Genomic DNA, 18409 nt, shown 5'->3' with positions numbered 1-18409 from the left:
CTGGCAGCACAAGAATGCAGCTACACTGTCCATAACACCTTTGTTGCCAGTGCCATAGCACATGTGGCCTTGCAACAACAGTGGTCTCATGGAGAGTGTAGCCACATCCTCATCTACACCCCAGTGCCTGCTAGGAGAGTGTGTGGGACCTTCAGGGCCCCTTGCCACTGTCTGTAAGATCAGTTTAACACTATATAAAAAATGGAATCAAGAGCAGATGCTGTGTGCCTTGCTGTTGTCACCTTATTGTAAATCTTCCATACCTTCTTGGCAATTTCTCATAGGCAGCTCCTCACAGCACTGACTCCTCCTTCTTCACAGCACAGCCAACAAACTCCATCTCTCTTCACAGCACAGCCAACAAACTCTAACTCTCCTCAATCAGCTAACCCACTCTTTTGTGGCACTCTTCTTCTATTGGACACAGCTGTAGCCTATTAAGGGCAGACCTGTTCCTAATCTTTGCTGATTAGTACAGCTGCAACTCCTCAGGTGTGAGATTACCTTCTGCACTATCTTTATTTTCTTACATTCTATCCCTCCACACCTTGCTGCTAAGGAGAGGAGGAACAATAGCCTGTCCAATCCTTTTGGCTGAGCACTCACAAGGAGCACTCCAGGACCAATACAGTCTAAGGAAAGCAGTTACCACTTAACCATCAAGGCCATGTTGACTTCCTAATTTTCTACCACATCCTCTTTTTGCACACATTAAACTACTATTATGTATCTTTCTCCTATCTGTCAGAAATATTGTCACATTGGAGAAAATAAAAATCTACATTACTAGGAAACAGGAGGCTGACTTCTCCCAGTACTCATTCTGCCTTACTTCCACATTAGTTTTAGTTCTCATATCTAAATATGATTATCATTTGACTATTTGGATGCTAATCATTACAGAGGTTTCTTGTACTTCCACAGACAGACAAGCGTAGGTTAGTACTAATCTGGCAGTGCTCATTATCTTCAACGTTGTATTAATAAAATCTAAGACAGATCTGAAAGCTGAATATCCCTTTTTAATTTGCAGTTACAGCTACCACAGAGCTAAAAGTGTCAAGTTACAAATTCCAGGGCTTTATTTTTTCAAAGTGGGAATCTGTGTTTGGAATAACCAAATCACATTGAAAGATCATATTGTAAACTTTAGAGGTAATTTTCAATACCATTTACAGGGAGCCTATGGTTCAGAGTTAAATACGACTTTGAAGTCATGTATTTAGTCAAGGCCTGTGTCTTACACCTCAGGTGCTCAGGTGCACCTTAGGATGCTCAGTTTCAGGTATTGAATAAAGCCATTGCTCTGAATGTGTCTACTTTATTGCCTGATACCTCTAGAAAGAGGTGGAAGTCCTGTAAGGGTTCTGGAAAAAATTAAATTAATAAAAATAATTACATTTATTTGACTTAGCTTAAACTTTGGCAGATTAGAAATCTTCAAAGAAATGCAACAAGCTGCATTAACTACATAAAACTAATACTCGCTAATTTAAAAGGATTACTTTAATTGATGTTTAGGTTTAGGTTCCAGTTAGGGGGTCTTCATCTTTGCAGTATAAATATTCTCCTTGGAATATTTTATATGCCATATAACAACCATTATTCATGTTATGGTTGGGCCTGGGCTATAACCATTTCTGCAGGGGCTACATGATGGAAGAACTAGCTGCTCCTTTGTTTGGTGACAGATGAAATGGAAAACTGTTTTCCAAAGAATAAATGCTGTCAAGAAGCTATACTATCCAAGTGGTCCAGCGCTGAATGGACAAACAGCAGCACTGATTTAAGTCCATCTGTGTATCTGTGTAGCAGAATGAACAGAGGAAATTGAGGAAGACCAGAGAGCACCTAGGAGATGCCTGGGATATGATGCTGAAGAGCAGCTATTTTGGTATTTGGGGGCAAACTTCCAGTTAGACAAGGTTTAGAAATTTGGTTACAGAAAATGCATTCTGCTGTTTGATTCTTTTGATGCCCAAGGGCAAAGAGTCATTCTCAACACTATATATAAATACAAGAAGGTTTGTTAAACAGAAAAAAAAAGAGGGATTTATCAACTCCATCATTGGCTTCTGATCTTGATTGCTACAACTAGATCAAAATGGAATATTATTGTGAACAGTAAATTACATTTTTTGTTAAAAAGAAGAAATAAAGAAGAAATTGAAATGTTTCAGGATGACCCCATTGTTCAGATGTCTTCGTTTTCTATAGAGAAATCAATTTTTTTCTCCTTTTCTCTGGCAAAATGTGTGCATTGTGACACCACACAAACTCACAACTGGGTGAATTCCTGCCTGGCATTTCTTTTCCTTTCTCCCTTCCCTCACAACTCTGTGATTATCTTTGCTGCAAATCTTCAGAATATCTCTTTTATAGTTATGTATATGACCTATAACAAAAATGTAGAAAGAATACCAGAAAGAGAACAATTTTTATTTTTTTTTTCACATTCACAATGATCTGTTATTATTGCCAGTCTGATTGCCAGGATTGTAGTGCTAGTTCCTTGGAACTTATAGAGAAGGTGATCAGATAAGGTAAAGAAAGATACATAACCATGAGCCTGGTACATGGATATTATAATAGCAATAACAATACACTTATAATGTGTTTTTCATTCAAATATCAATTTGGGAAAAAGAGAGAACCTGGTAAGTTTACTTTTTCTATGAAGGTCAAATTTCTATGTCATACATTCAGGAGGTGTTTGCTAAATGAAAAAATAATGCAGGATTGCACCATATTCTGTGCTGGTTCTGCTCCAGCCCTGGATCTCTGTCAGGGTCATGAACCTTCTGTGCAGTGTAAATAATTGATTTTTCACTATGGCTGTTAAATGAAAAAAAAAAAAAAAAAGAAAAAAAATCAGATCAAACCAATTCTTGTTTTCTTAACTCCCCCTTCCCCTAAAATTTCATTTAAAAGAAATGTTACAGACTACCTAAAGCAGAAGGGATCAAGTTCGCTTCAGAAAAGCAAAATAAATAGTCTAAAATTATAAAACTAAACAGAAATTAGAGAGCAAAAAGCAGAGACTGCTTCCTTGTGTTAATTTCAGGATAGAAAAGATTCATGTTAAACCTCTCCATTGGCTCCTAAAGGGAAAAAAAAACCCATGTCCCACTGTTGAGACTGTTCTCTATTCCCTGGGCTAGCATGGGCTGTGCAGGAGCAGGACATTGTCAGTCTCCTTCCCTGATGCTGCTTCACTCAGTGCATACATGTGTGCATGGACTGGCACCCAGGCAGCCACGTGGAAGTGACAGACCTCCATGTCTTACAGTTAGTGCATTCTCATGGTGCTTGTTATTTGTATCAAACACCCTTTCCAGTGTTTTATAAGAAACAGAAAATTTCTAGGGGGAGGCATTATTGCTGCAGCATGTGGTGGTTTAGAAGATGCTCCAAGCCACAGCTAGGGAAAGAGATGACCCCAGCTCTCACCTCCTGCTTCACTTCTCCTCTCATGGAAGTGGCTGAGCTTTGGCCAGCTGGAGCCATGCTGGGAGCTTGACTCAGACTCATAGGGGAAAATCAACTCTTGGCTGAATTTGCTGTTTTTAAAAAATATTACACAGCTCTATTAGTATGCCAAAACCACACTTGTTCACCACACAGACTAGTTCTTGCTTCAGGCTCCCCTGTGAGAGGTCTGGCTGCTGTGGACTGAAAGCCATGAGGTTAAGGAGCCTCAGTGGGAGAGTACTGTAACAGCAAAACTTTGAAAGAGTCCAGCAGACAATTCTTAGTGTAGCTATTGAACCCACTACAGTTCAGCTAAGAAACACTGATTTCTGAGGGGAAAAGAAGACAATTTTTCCCCTTTTCTGTAGCCTCATTTGGTTTTGAAATGCACATAATAACTTTTTTTCTCTGAAAATTATTAAGGTACATTAATTTCTGGTATAACTAATAAAACCACAAATAACTACATATTTACCCAAGTGATTGTCTCACTATGAATGGACATTGGCTTACCTGTAAGCTTCATCTAAATATCGTATTTAACAATATATACATTCAAATTTGCTTTACCAATACTGAGAAAAATTTAAATAAGACGGATATGCCGCTGAAACTTGACTAAATAGCATTGAATTTCATGAACTTGGATCCATTTTCATGCAGCCTGGATCTGATTCCTTAATAACTATAATGCATGGATGTTCAGAACATGTGGATGAAATCTGCTATATTATAAAAAGCATTTCTGTACAAAGAGGAGAAACAACCTGATCACAGTTCCAGGGAAAGTCAAGAATTAGTGACTCCTGATGCTGTACTCAGATAACTGAACCGTGTCTTGGTTCAATTTCTCAGCAGGATATCAGAGATTTTCTAAATTACTCTGTAGCTAAATGTGAAAAAAAATTACCTTTTTTAATACTGTTTTTTTTTTCCTGTTAAATATAGTCTGTTATTATTTGATGTCTAAAATTAAAATAAAATTGAGAGGCAAAGTAGGGTTAAAATGCATTTTCTTGGTAAGAAGACAAATTACTATACACACTTTTTGTAAACAGAGTAAGATGCACCCAGGCCTCTCTGTATTTGTTATGCATTAGCCTGGAGCCCTTAACTCTGCAGCCATTTTGCTGACAAAGCTGCCCTCAGCTAAGCAGAAGTTTTACCTTTCCTCATGTGTTCTTACCGTGTACATATCTGCATCCAGTGTGAATGAGTCAATGGGCTTTGGGATTCAGGTTGTAAGTAGTAAATTAGATTGAAATAAGAAGCTACCCAGAGAAAGAATTCAATATAAGAGCATATATTCACAATATGAAGCAGCAGCTTTTCTTTTCGGTGCTGGGCTTATCTTCTATCTGCGGCTAGTTACATTAAGGCATGAACATTCATTCACATGAGATGTCTGATGCCATAAATCTCAAATTCTCTCCTTGCTTCCACTCTTGCCTCCATTGTGCTGGCTATGCTAATGAAAAGCAGGTTTTCGGTTTCATATGTACGTGCATGTGTGCGAAAGAAGGAGGGGTTTTGTCGTATAGGCACTTGTTCTGCTCAGCACAGAGATAGAAGCCCACTGAAGTAGAAAACATATAATATATGCAATAAATCTGGGAGAAAGCATGTAGATGGTTTTTCTGGCCTCAACTATTTTTATGAAAACATAGAAACCAATATTTCAATGAAAATAAAGCAGTGCATTGTGTTGTATTACACAGTGTTTACAGAGAAAAGCAAGGTTTTTAACCACGTGGCAAGTATTTCAGACCAAAAAAAAAAGCGATTTGAAAAAGCAAGGACAAGCATTAGAAAGAGAGGGGGAGGGGAAGCTGGGGACTTCTCATTTGCACATGTAGTAATGCAAATTTGATCCATCTCTTTCTTATCTACTGGTAACAGGCTTGGCTCGTGGAGCACAATAGCACCTACAGTTCTATGGCCAAAAACAATGAAGTTTAAAAAGAATTCATTTGATGATAGAAACACTTCTGTAAAGCCACGTGTTCGTTAGCAGATGCCTGCCACCTACCTCGGAGGCAAGGATGTGAAAAGCCTGAAAGCAGGATGTAGTCCCCTGATTTAGGGACACAGACACACTTACGGGCATTAAGACCTCTTGCTGTTAAATCTTTTGCTAATGCAGAGAAATGTGTGGACTGACAGCAGCAATTGATTTCCTGCTTTTCCTATATTATCATATAGGTCCATAGTCTCCTTTAAAGCAAAGCTCATTCCTTTGGCTTGTGCCAGTTTGCCTCTGTAATTGCTGGGACCCAAATACTGTTGATATAGCTGCAGAGATGGACCTGATAGATTCGTTTTCACCAAGTGGCTCTAAAAATCAAGCATAATATTAACAAACCAGATCAAATTCCTCTGAATTATCTGAAGTGATTTTGTCTCTGCATTAGGAGAGTTTGCCTTGTTTTAAGAAGGGTTTTAAGAATTAGACTATTGCAACCCAGGGCTGCTCAATTAGAAGCGATTGGACAAGGTCTCTCCGGTACAGATTCATCTGTCAAAACTTTTGTACTTCACGAAAAACAGTGGAGCTTTTATAAAACTGAAAAAAACCCCCAAAAAATCAAAAAAACCCCACTGTTTGCTTTTCCTATCTCATAAGCAAGTTTGCTGAGGAAAGAGAGGGTTGGAAGTGAGTATAAAATCAGAGTTGGGGATAGCGATGACAGAGGAATATACACAGCTGTAGCTATTTACAAAAAATGAAAGAACCTGCTTTTGCAGGGATAGATCTTCAGCTGGGTAGCAGTACTGGGCAAGAAAAAAAAAGGTTTCACGGAGTCTACAAACCACTTGCAAGTAATTTGCTATCCCTCTACCCTTCCATATGAGCTGAAATCAGATACAAACTAATTAGGGCAAAGCAAAGAGGGCGCAGCCGCCGCAGCAGCCAGGGCTGCCAGGTGCAGCCGCCGGCGCTGCCAGATGGGCACAGTGTGACTCCCCAGCTCCGAGAGGGCCGGGAGCCGCTCGTACAGAGCACAGCGTGTGCCAGCGGGCAAGCATTCCCAGGGCTGTGCGTGGGCTGCCTGTCCCTGCCACTTCTGTGCGCCTCTGCCACCCGGCCCGGCCACTCCGTGCTGAGGGAATTCGGCAGCGGATCGGATGCCATGAAACTCTCACATGCTTTCACATCATTATCTTCCCATGAGCCCTTTTTTGTACCCATTCAAGGAAACTGCTCACCAGAAAACACAACCTGCAGCTCTGCCTGTGGCCAGCCTGCTCCACCAGGAAAGTTGTGACCGTGCCCTTCGCCCGCTGCCCCGCGCCGCAGCCTCCCCCTGCTCCTGCATCCTCTCCGGATGCTCGCTGTGCAGGGCTTGCCAATACATTTTGCCCTCTTGCAGAACTGGGAATTCTTGCACTCACTCTGTACTCAATCATGATGAAAGATACTTTTGGCCTTACAACTGCAGAAAACCTGAGACAGGTGTCAGCTCCCAGCTCTGTAAATGACATCAAAATTCCCCTTAATATCAGCATAATTTCTCATTGGGGTTAAGATCAGAGGCAAAAGGGCCTGCAATGCAGTTAACTAACTTCAGGGCAACAGAAGATAATTGTCATTCTGTAATTCTAGTTTTGCCTTATAAAACTAGAACAAACCTCATAGCCTACATCTTTGTACCTACATCTTTTTTTTTCCTTTGACATTCAGGACTAAAATGTACATACTGCTAACTCCATCATTTAAAAGGAGCTACCCCTGTTTCCCCATTCAAACACTCATATCATCAAATCATATCTCCCATACACTTGAGTTTGCCTGGGATATTTCGGTACCATGCTCTGAATTTGTAGAACTGGACTGAAAACCTTAGTGTAATGGAAAAGACTGCTGAAAACTTTGCTAAACGGATGATCACATTCCTGAGTTTGTTTTACTTAGTTAGCATTTTTGCCTGCTGTGAGGTGTTTTCCTTGGATGGTTACCTACAAATACAGCACTGACCTCAGTGTGCATGAAGCAGGCCAGCACAGGCAAACAGAGCCAATTGGACATGCTCTATAAATCATCACCCACATCCTTCCAGCAGCAAAAATAAAAATGAAAGGAGGAGGGGGTAAAACAACTGGTGAGTGTTCCACATGAGGAAATGGAGGCTATTTGGTGTCACCAGCTGGAAATACTCAGAGTGCTAAGGAGAAAGGTACCAGCATGAGCTAGCTCGGTGCCGGATAAAGTACTAACATTATAAATAAATGCTATCATCTTACAGATGTCTTGTATGGGCAAAATAATAGGCCTAAAATGCTCTCTGCTATAAAAGGCACCTATTTCAAATGGCAAGTGCAGAAATGTAATACTATGACTTATGGAATCAGACTTAAATCCAAAATAAAAGGTTGTCCCAGCATAATTCACTCTAATTCTTCAACTCTGAATGTGTCTGAAGTGATTTCTACTGCTCTGCTGGGCCAAATTCTAGACAAGCACCTAAGTTACCACCTTCTTTCCCCAGTACCTGGAGAGGAAAACTCATCATGGGATGAAGCAGGTGAAGGGGTCTTGCTGCTTTTTTACCAAAACTTCAGTCCAGATAAGCCCCAGAGCAGGATCTCATCACACTCCACTGCACTGGTCAGCTTACATTTAGGCTCAGACACGTTGCATTATCTTATTTGGGCAAGATAGATTATTTTCTCAGAAAAAAAAAAAGCTTGAGAAAAACAAAGATTTTTTTCAGGTGTTTGGTTCTCTTGACAGTGCATTTGACAAGGGACTGAAATTTGACTGTACCATGTACTTAGTGATTTTTCATTTAGCCAAGTTACAACATCAAACTTGTTCTGTGTCTAGTTCAGTCAAAACTTCTGCATTCTGTATAAATGAGTATTAATTAAGGACTAAGATACTAATCTGAATTCTTAGTCTTTTTCCTGGCTCATCTGTTACTTTGAGTTCCTCAAAAGTATTCAGTGACCCTTTGTAGAAAAATCTCTCTCCTAAGGGACCTATCTCAACAAGAGGGATCATAGCTGAAAATCCCAAGTGAAAACACACATTTAATTACTTTTAGAGGTCTGGCCCAAGTCTCACTCTGCTCCTTAGCATGTCCTGCTGTATAGCTCTAGGAGTTCTTTGATCATTCTCTTTGCTAACATTCCTTTTGCTTTGAAGAGAGGGTCTTTCTGCTTTCCACTTGGTGATAGAGCACATATAATTAAGGGGTGCAACAGTGAAGTCCTTTTGGCTGTGTTTGCCTTAGCAAATACAACGCACCAGTAACTGTTGTGCAGCCCCAAGGCCAGCTGCCATGTCATCACATCCATACAATTGAATTGCCTTGTGTGTTCCCCACCACACTCTGCATCCAAAACAGGGAGAGTGAATCCAAATTGCCATTGAAAGCAGTCCTTGGCTTATGCTAACCTTTGAATTGTGCCCAGGCACTGGCTGGGACTGCTAGCTGGCCATGGCCAAACCTATGTCAGGGATGATGCTGGAAGGGAAACTGTATGGACAGCTGTGTGCCAGGGCAAGGACACGTGTCCCAGCTCATTTCAGTTCACTCAGGTCAGCATGGTCCTTCTGGATTTGGCTTTCACAAAGAGCCTCAATATGTTAAATTCAGCTTCCCTGACTTTAGGCTCTCTTAAGTTAACTGTATAATTATGCTAGGCTCTCCATGCAGTCAGTGGAAAGACACTTCTGAGGAGAATTCAGATCTCCTTATATTATACAGCACACCCACAAGAGAAGCCTAGATAAACAAAAAAATGTTTGATGTATTAATGGGAAGGGGCAGTAAAACATCGAAAGACAAAGAATCTACCACATAAATACAGTGTTTCTGCTTCAAAAAGATGATGGATACTAATGATCTTGTTGGGTTTTGTAGGACTGAAATGCTATCTGTGGGTAAATGTTTCTGACTCTGCCCTGGGCAGATCCCCACATCATAGCTGCCAGGTGGCTTTAAGCTGGAGGAAAGATTACAGACTCATTCTCTTTATAAATCACTGGGTATAGCATTCCAAGGCATTCACCCCATCAGCTGGTACAAGTTGAATATAAAACTATCCAAAGGATTTTGGTGCACATCATTTTCAAACTCCTTCTAGATACACATATGAGTTGACTGGGGTGAACTTACAAACACTGAAAATAATTCTTGTCCATCAGCAGAGTGGCTAATGTCCAGAAAGTCTCTCTTAGAGTCATTTGTGCCTGTGTCTGGTTTACCAATGGCCATCTTTGGTTTCACAAATCCATGACTATTGTCAAATTGGAGTGGTTTACAGAGGGAGAACCCTACACTATGCCTGCAGGCAGAGCTGCAAGTGCTCTCACCAGAAGCCTCTAAATTGGTATTCTGCTAGGTTCACCTCAACAAGAAATATGCTAGGAAGGAAACTCCCTTGGCTAACAGTAATATAGTAACTTATTTAATGATAAAAATTATGTCTTAAAAGGTTTGAAAAATTTTGATTTCCATCTTAAGGAAATGAGATTGTTTTGCCTTTTTAGTTTTTTTCTTCCAAGAGAAGAAGTGACAACAGAGAATAAAACCTAAAAAAAGAAAAATCTGCGAGCAAAATACATATTTTCTGCTTTATTTTTTTTCCCTTACACAAATTTTAAGTATAATTTTCTGCATAGTACTAGTTTAGACATTTTCTCAGTAACATACTAAAAGCAGTTCCATTTATTATTTTGCTCTTGCAATTTCAAAACTAAAACCTTGCCTTGAAACCTGACATTTCCTATTTCAAAATCTAGCTTTTCTGCATGAATCTCTCAGATTCACTTTTGGTTTTCTTTTTCTTGAATTGTCGTCTGCAAATTCTTTGCATGCCATGCTTGCATCAAATATTTTTACTGTGGATTCTGTTAATAATAGTAATGACTTTCAAACATAATTCACAAAACGGAGAAAGCAGTAGCTGGTTTCACTGACTTAGTTGATAATGAAAAGTTAAAACTGTTAAATTTATTGCCACTTTTACAACAAAAGCCTGGTCAACTGGAAATATAATTATATTTATGTTTGTATATATATGTTTGTATACATATTTTATCCATATAGCTTACATATAAGTATGGGTAGAATTGATGTATGGTTTCAAAACTGATTAGACACTAAGCAAAAATGACAAATTACCTCAAATAAAGAGGGAACTAAGAAGTCAGGCACAACTATTTTATGTAAAGCTTAATAAACATGTGGAATAAGTTAGCAGGAAAGGCAACTGCAACAAAACACAGAAATTAGTTGAAAGATAGTTCTGTGGATCTTTTTTTCCTGTTTTCTCATTTCTCTCTTCAATATGAGCCAGCAGTGCAGGCATGGCAGCCAGGAGGGCCATCCCTATCCTGGGGCATCAGGCCCAGCATGGCCAGCTGGGCAAGGGAGGGGATTTTCCTGCTCTGCTCTGCACTGGGGCAGCCTCACCTCCAGTGCTGGGGCAGTTCTGGGTGCCACAGTACAAGAAGGACATTGAGCTGTTGGAGAGCATCTCAAATTGTGCAATGAAGATGGTGAAGTTATATAGGGAAAACCATGTGAGGAGCAGCAGAGTTCACTTGGTCTGTTCAGCCTGGAGGAGACTGAGGGGAGACCTTGCTGCAGTTACAATTTCTATGTGAGGGAAAGAGGAGGGGCAGGCACTGATCTCTTCCCTGTGGTCACCAGTGGCAGGACCCAAGGGAATGGCCTGAAGTTGTGTCAGGGGAGGTTTAGGTTGGATATTAGGAAAAGGTTCTTCACCCAGAGGGTGTTTGGGCATTGGAACAGGGAAGTGGTCACAGCACTAAGCCTGGCAGAGCTCAAGAGGCATTTGGACAATGCTCTCAGGTACATGGTGTGACTCCTAGGGATGGTGCTGTGCAGCGACTGGAGCTGGACTTGATGATCCTTGTGGGTCCCTTCCAACTCAGCTTATTCTGTGATTCCGTGATTCTGTGATTTTCATAGAGGAGTAAAAGATTATGAAGCACAGTGAAAAAGTTCTGATAGACTTAAAAAAAAGATAGACTGAAAAAGTGATGCCTTTGATGCCAGAAAACCTTTTCCTGTTCCTTAAAACATCTTATATTCTTGATATGGGCCTCATTTTCAAACTGAACTACAGGCCAGCAAAACCAACTTTCACTAGGGAGATAATCCATGTCCTACTGGCAGACACAGTGACTTGTTCAGCTGAATCTCAGTTTTCAGGAAGGCAGCCCAGGAAGCAGCCTGACTCACACTCATCCTTTCCATCCCTGCAGTGGGCTCCTTGCAGATCACAACCTGCATCCAAAACACTGAGCTGTGTCAGATGGCAAAGTGCCTTGAAATGCTCATGGTGTGGGTGCTGTGCTGATTCCCTGAACTCCCACATTCTGCTGCTCATTTATATCTCTTTTCTGAGCTGGGATTTATCACCTTGTTCACAGATCCTCCCTGAGTTCTCCCTGCTTGTAGCACCTCCCTCCCCAACAGAGTTGATGTGGGGGACTTTGCCATTTTGGTGCATCATTCCATAAACTTCTTTATTGCATTCAGCACCATGTTGAGCTGAAGGTTTCTGAAATGCATGTACAGAGTATCTTCTTGCTCACAGGACTCTTCACACTTCTTATCCTGCTTAATAATCCTGTGGCAAATCTCCAAACCATGAGGCCAGGGCAGGTTTGCATTGCACAGAGGCACAGGCTCTCTTGGTTAATCTGAGTTATCAGCTATTGCTTAAGACAATGCTTTATGTTTACTTATTTGGGCATTCATTTAGGGATATATAAATGAAACTTTATCACTAACTTCTGCTGCTATTTTACTAGCTAATGTGCTCTGCACATTACAGCTGTCAACCATGGGATCAGCAATTTCCATGGCAAGGAATGTGTCCCATACACATTGGATTCCCAGCTATGAGCAATGTAACTATGTTTGGCTAAATCACATAAAAGACTTGCAGTCTGAGTCACATTTTTAAAATAGCTGAAAGATTTTATTCTTACCCCAGGAGAATTTTCACTTCTGGCCAGTTATGAATAATGATATTAAAATACACATTGGTGTAATCCTCATCACATATAAGATCTTGTCCATCACATGGCTGCCTCATTCTAGTCAATCTTCATTCTCAGGAAATCTTAAAATAGACAACACTGAAAATCTTTTAAAATATCAAAGTGATCACTGACATCTTCCAAGAGATTGATTCAGTAACACAATAAAACAAAAATTAAAGAGGCCAGATTTTCCACTGTGGTGAGCTAAAGTATCTAACATATACAGCAACTGCAAAGAATATCTTAGAGACACACTGAAGACCTTAGTGTAAAGTAGTTTCCATCCTAAATAAGTTTTTAAATTTTAATTTAGAGAGACTTATTCAGTCACAAAGTAATAAATGAAGTGTCTTGTTAGTCTGTGCTGTGTGATCCAAAGATTTACCACTATAAAGTTTATAACCATGAAAAACAATGACAGCAATAATGATTTTTCTTCCACTGTGAAACTCTGACTAATTTTAGGTGGAAGAATATTCTGAATTAAACATCTAATTTCAGAAACTGAGTGGTGGTGCCTCAGCCCTTGTAGCAGCAAATAAAAGGATTTTAACCTCACATCCAAACATTTATGTCCTAGTGTCACTTAACCAATAGTCCTGAGGAAAGTAAAAATGAAAACTGCTATAGTAGTGTCAAGAAACTGTAAACACAATCTGAAGAATTAAATTAGCTGAATACAAAGCAGAGAAAAATATAATCCTGAACTCCAATTCTTTATAACATTTACTAGTCTATCCTTCCTTTTCCTGATGCCTGTCACTCTTTTTTTCTTAAAGCATTTAATAGAATAAAACAAACAAACAAACAAAGCTTATCAACATGAACAATAGTTCCTAAAATGAAGCTTGGCACATCTTTTCCAGATCTAAAGAGGTCACAAAATTTCTCTGTTTTTCTGACCAGTCTAAAAATGATAAATACTTCTCCCTACAAACCCTGCTTCAGGTGGACTTCTTTAATTCAGGGTTCTATATTATTCCTTGTGAAGTGAATAGAAACTTGTCATTGCCTTCATTATAGCAGGACCTGGCCATTACCTTGCAAAAACAGTTGTATCTACTGAACAAGACTATTGATTACTCAGCAGCTTCATTTCTGACTTGGGAATTAGAAGGTTGATAAAAAAATATAGTTATTCAAAATTATCATAATTTTAAGACTAATGGGGACTCTAAGATCAAATGTTCAGCCCTAGAAAATAACCAGATGATCACAGAGAAGTAAAATGAACTAGAATATTATTTACATTTTAAATGCAATTGCTCAGTAGAATTTTGGTGGATGAAATCTTCCCATAAAAGGGGAAAGGGGAAGGTTTCCCTCCCTTCCTCCAAAACAGAAGACATGAACCAGTCCCTGCAACTTTATGTGACACCAGTGTGTTCTTATACAGGGTCTAAAGAAACAGTAAAAACCACCCCACTCCAAATAAACCCCTAAAATCAAGGCCAGGCTACCTGTAGTCTGCCAGAGAATCCAATAGGTCAGCAAAGTGCTTCTTGAAGCTCTATTTGTCTTCTGGGCCATGTAAGTATGAGTTCTGAGATGGGATGAGTAGGAGTTACAATACACTAGCTGCCATATTTATGACAATTTTCATCCCATGTGGTGAATGCTGCAGGATGGAGGTGCCCAAATTGCTCTGCCAAACCTGTCTCATACCAATTACTCCTCACACCCACACAGGGAAACATTTTCTGTTTGCTGTCTCAGCCTGGGAAACTGTGAAATTACATCAGTGCTAAATCTATCAGAAGCACCATTTTGCTTGTTTTAGATGATGCAGTCCTGTTTGTTCATTAAGTGATACCTGTTGGGGTTTTGGTCTGCTTTGCTATGTTATTTCTACAACTGCAGGTTGTTGGTGGTCCCTATGTCATATTTGTGTACTCCACTACTTGACCCTGGTAGAGCATTTTGCACTGGTCTTCAATGACTTTCATCCATGTTTTCCCAGGCTTGTTCTCAAGTTTGTAGGGATCAGTTTGATATGTACAGAGCTATTCCTGTTGCAGTCACCTTGACAAAGTGGTAACCAGCTCCCTGGTCTACATCGTCCCATTAATAATGCAGGCACCAAAAAAATCTACCAGATACGGGGCAGATTTTTTTGTGACATCTTCCTCATACATCCTTTCAGTTTAATAGCAAGAAATTGATAACTACTGTTAAAGTACCATTTTTAAAGAAATCATGCACCCAAATCAGAGAAGTTTTAGTCAAAAGTCAGTGGGGGCTAGGGCACTATTCATAAAATCCTTAAACCAGTGTCTATAAAAGGCCAAAAGAAGCTCACCATCAAGATGCCAATTTATTTCTATTAACTATTCAGACATAGATATCCACTCTGTACGTCTAAAGCTAGATAAGTGAAATTTCAGCTGTTTGCTCTTTTTAAGTTTTCTGTAACCTCATCTGTGTTGTACAAAATGGTCTCAAGCAGCTCCCTGTGATTTCATCAGGCCCAAAGCAAACAGCTTATCTAGGTACTTTCTTACTTGTTTTTCTTTATTCTGGCTTGAATTCTTACCCTTTGAGTGCAAATGAGGATCATGTTATCCAACTGAAGCAAAACAGCATTAAATATTTTTGCCTCTTTGCAACTGTCGTTCTTGTCCCCTTAAATGGTGGGCCCATTGTGTCCTTCCCACTTTTTGCTTGCTGCTAATGTGCTTATGAAATGTTTTATTGTTACACATTTTATTGCTTGTTAGTTTAACTCTATCCATGTCTGGCTTTTTTGATTTTCTGATCTTTTCTAATATTTCAAGGACTAACAATTGCTGCAGTAGTTGGTTGTTGCAAAAAGGCTCTAGAGGCTGACCCAGTACACATCAGAAGCTAGACTTGAAAAGCTCTGTAGGATAAAAAGGTGTCAGTTAGCTGCTACACATTGGCTGGAAAAATAATTATTTAGATAAAAGAACATAATTTACTGTAGTTGCAAATTGATGGCATGTCCCAGTCCCAGGTGCTGAGAACCTCGGCTCCCATGGAGCACTATGGAGAACTACACAAAGCAAACTGCTTCCACTGCTTGCAGTGAGATTGCCATTCGGCAGTGAAGACTTCCTTGCAAGAAATCAAGAGCAAAAAAAAGATATTTCAGCTGCTGATATAAGCATTTTCTTGAAGTCTGGAACAAGCTGAAGTTTAAGCCACGGTACAGCATAAGTAACTGACAGCACTGGTACCTGTCTCTGAGGGTTGCAAAGTCTTTAGGAAGGAATGTTGCTTTGGCAGGTAGAGACAAAAACCCTCTTGCAATGGGTTGCTGAGAATTATTAAGGCAGCTATCTAGATAATGATTCTCAAATTAGTAATGGACAAATAGTGACCTGATGCTTTTTCTGCTTACAAGAAGACCTATAAAAGTTTTTGTATTTGTAAAAATCGTAATTATAATCAACAAAGAGCAAAACATCTGTTGCTTCAGTTTGACATTTATCTACAACAACTGTCAAGGTTCACTCTTGGATGATTTAACTGTGCTTCTACTTAATAACTGCAATTACACTAAATCTGTCATAAAACTGTAGAGCTTAACTAGACTATGAGGGAACACATTATAACATTTAAAATATATTTTATAAGATATTTTATGATAAATTTTAATGGTGGGATTCTCACAATGTCTGCTGTGTTTGCAATCATACTAAGGTCAATATTGAATTTAATTATACACATTATATAATTATATATAATGAAAATACAGATATACTGGAAGCAGACAAAGGGACTTTGGTTCAGATGGGACCAAGTCATAAGGACACCAAGGACTAGAAGTCAAAACAATAAAGAGAAAGCAATAGACAAGCAATAGACAACACTCATCATCACCTTTTTGTTAATAGTAGGTTACAAGTGCCCTTCTTTGGGCATCATTCAATGACATTTTCAAGTCACAGATCCTATCTTCCTCCAGACAGATTCCCTTAAATATACAATTCACTTCTCTTTTTACAAATGTAGATCAGGAAACATGCATTTGTTTCTATTCACATATTTCCATTAAGTGAAGAAGTTTTCTAAAATAAGAAATTTTCTTCATTTGAGAAGTCTCTGAATGAATCATTAGATGCCAGAAAATTATATTCCAGCTCTGGGACTATTTGTCAATGCAGACTAGTTACAATGACAATAAGGTTGTTTTTCTTTATATAGGAAACTAGCCAAAACTAAATTATATGATACATTGATTTCAAACTGGATACATGTCAGAAAAGCACCACAAAAAATCTTTCCATCACAAAATATAAGGCTAGACTTGAACTGGCACGGCTATAGAAGATATCTTGTCTTTTTTCAGAAGAAACTCTGTTTTACAGGGTTCTTGGGCACAATTATATAAAAACATCTTGAGCTTCTCAAACTAGTTAGTTCATTCTCTGCTAAATAAGTGGTTCAGTCTGTGAGAAAAATAAGCAGTTTCATTAATGTTTACCTCTCTTGAATGCAAATAAAGTAAAAATGAATCAAGCACAAGGTCAATATTTAATTCATTTTTCCTGCTTTTTTTGGTAGCTTTCCTTGTGTTCAGTATGTGCTTGCCATTCTCCTGAGCAGTGCCTTTAGTAGGAGCAGTTACCTTTTACTGGTATTTGTAACATAACTTGGCTTTCTTACACTGAAAAATAGACCACTAAGGAAGCTACTGCATCTGATCCTCTGCTACTTGGTGCCTACCATGTGTATCCCAGATATGTTGAGGAGGTGGGTGCACAGCAATTCACAGAGGCCTGACAAGAGACATGAGAACAAATCCCAGCCATGAAGTGTTTCAAAGAAATGTTTCAGGAGTTGTGGCTGAAGGAATTCAGAGATTGCTGGCAAGACAAGTGCTGGAATGAGCACTCATGGTATTCCAGGTGTTAGAATTTTGCATTGAAAATACACAGAGAAGAGCTGCACAGGTGAGGGACTGTAGATGTAGTCCTAGTAATGGGTGAGTTCAGAAGTGCTCTTCCTGAGAATCAGCCTGGCTGTGAAAAGGTCACATGTGAATACAACTCTTGCAGGTAAAGCCCAGGGCATTTTTCCTCATGCATATCCCATATGAGACACTCAAGGTGTGCAGGATTTGTATCCATGTGCTGTGACCCTGCAGATTGTCACTGTCAGTCTCCACTTCTCTGAGAAAGCAAAGGCATGCAAAGCCTTTCCCTGACCTGGCCAGGCCAGCACAGCCTGGCCACATCCACCCCTACAGCCCTCCAAACCAGGCTGCCCACACACAGACCTTCCTACAGGAACAGGCAGAGGGTGTGCCAGAGACCCTTCTCTCAATCCAGCAGCACAGCCAGCTCCTTCCCCAGGCCAGCAGAGACACTGCTACACTGTCCAACACCAAGTTCTCACTGAAGCCAACAGGGAAAGGCGATTAACATCTTTTAGTACAAGAACCTCCCTCTCATCTACTATTTAAAAGATGTCAAAAGTGAATAAGTAAGATTTGAAGCCTTCTTTTTCCTGTTTCCTATGAAAAATCATTCAGGTAGAGCCAAATTAAATACCAAAAATTACTTTTGGTGACCACAGAATACATTAATCAGATCATGGTGAATTATGACGAAATGGCATCAGAGCTCATGCACCTGACTAGCTGATGCCTAATAGAGACATGCTGTCTCCAGCTTATAGAGAAATGGCCAAGGCTATATCACTAATAGCAACATAAAGGGAAGTGATTACAGGGCAAGATAATGTAGAGGAGGGGGGGAAACCAACAGAAAAAAGGAAATGTAATATCCTGTAAAAATCAAAACAAAGAAAAACACCTTCCCAAGGAAAAGAAAGCACAAAGGGAAAGAGAATAAACAAAAGGAAAAGATACTATGGATTAAAAGAAAATTACCAGGAAGGAGAAAACAAATGAGACTACAGCTTGGGGAAAGGAAAAATATCATAAAA

The sequence above is a fragment of the Molothrus aeneus genome, chromosome 3 (genome assembly GCF_037042795.1).
Source record: "Molothrus aeneus isolate 106 chromosome 3, BPBGC_Maene_1.0, whole genome shotgun sequence".
Lineage (NCBI taxonomy): Eukaryota > Metazoa > Chordata > Aves > Passeriformes > Icteridae > Molothrus > Molothrus aeneus.
The sequence above is the reverse complement of the archived record's forward strand: the minus strand, read 5'-3'. Positions refer to the sequence as shown.